Genomic DNA, 1,380 nt, shown 5'->3' with positions numbered 1-1,380 from the left:
TCCTCTCTTTCTCCTTCAAACCCCCCAATGCAAACATAAACCCGACTCCAAATTGGTATCGATTTGGGTCAAGGTTGTTGGGGTTAAATTAGGGGTTAAGTTTGAATTGGGAGATGTTGAATGAGAAAGAAGGGGGCTCAAAGGAGGATCTTATTGGGTAAAAGAGTGAAAGAAATTGAATTGGGAGAGAATGAAGGAGAATGGATGTAACTTTAATTATTTTGATAGGTCAAGGGGATGTAAAAAATTTTCTCAAAAAAATATAGTTCACCGAAATTCTTGCCGCTGACGAGAAAAATGGTCTTATTTGTCATCAAGACGCGAGCTAAAATGTAATATTAATGCCGAAGCAAAAATAAATACCATATTTAAAAATATGATCAATCTAGAATACTAATCTGGTAAGTAAGCCTATAATCCAATGTAGGATTGTTGTTGATATAAAGGGTACACGTAATATGTGGAGTTGACACCGAGGATATTGGCATCTTATCGCATTTGATATGTTGTGGCAGAGCCATGACCTATGAGGAACTAACATTGGATGTAGCATTAAGCCTAGGTTTCAAGAACAACTAACACCATGGGCGATATTTAAGCTTGATTTCAAGAACAATATAATTTTGGTGGGGCGTTTGCCCACACTTCTCTATATGTGGCTTGGCCATTGTTGGTATAGATAGTGTATAGGTACTATTTGCATATTGACACGTTATCCATATTTGATAAAGACTGTTTCATACATAGTATTAGGGATTATATAAAATTATTAAACATTAAAAAAATGAGAAGAATAATGTTAGAATTAATATAGAACTATAATACTCAATAATTATCATAACTTTAAAGTTTTGGTATGATGGTTAGAGACACTTGATTTAAGAAAAAATAATAAAAATACCGATCAAGAATCTAATCTAAACTTCAGACTACAAATATGGGAAAAGAACTATTTTTTCCATGTTGTATACACTAATAGTTTTCAATACATGATGGGTGTCTTCCTACTTAGATCTAGGAAACCAGCCATCGACTATTGCCTTTGTGGTCCTAATTTAACTTGATATATATATAGACAACTTGCATGCATTTATGAATACTACTATAAAGTGGATTGTCATGTTAAAATATTTTTTCCTGAAATACCCTCCAACACATCCATTCATACATACATGAAGATCATACATGTTCAACTTTTCATAACCTCCCTATTGCATGCACATCCATGCTACATACACTTTTTCATAACTTCCCAATTGATTGCCATTAATTTCCAAATCAAACACCCACTCATAACACTCCTCCAGTAACTCTTGATGCACTAAGGAGTGTTAGACCCTAGAGGGGGGGGTGATTAGGGTCTTATGCTAATCTAATCCG

This window comes from Asparagus officinalis, chromosome 7, assembly GCF_001876935.1.
Source record: "Asparagus officinalis chromosome 7, Aspof.V1, whole genome shotgun sequence".
Classification (NCBI taxonomy): domain Eukaryota; kingdom Viridiplantae; phylum Streptophyta; class Magnoliopsida; order Asparagales; family Asparagaceae; genus Asparagus; species Asparagus officinalis.
This window is presented reverse-complemented; position numbering follows the sequence as displayed.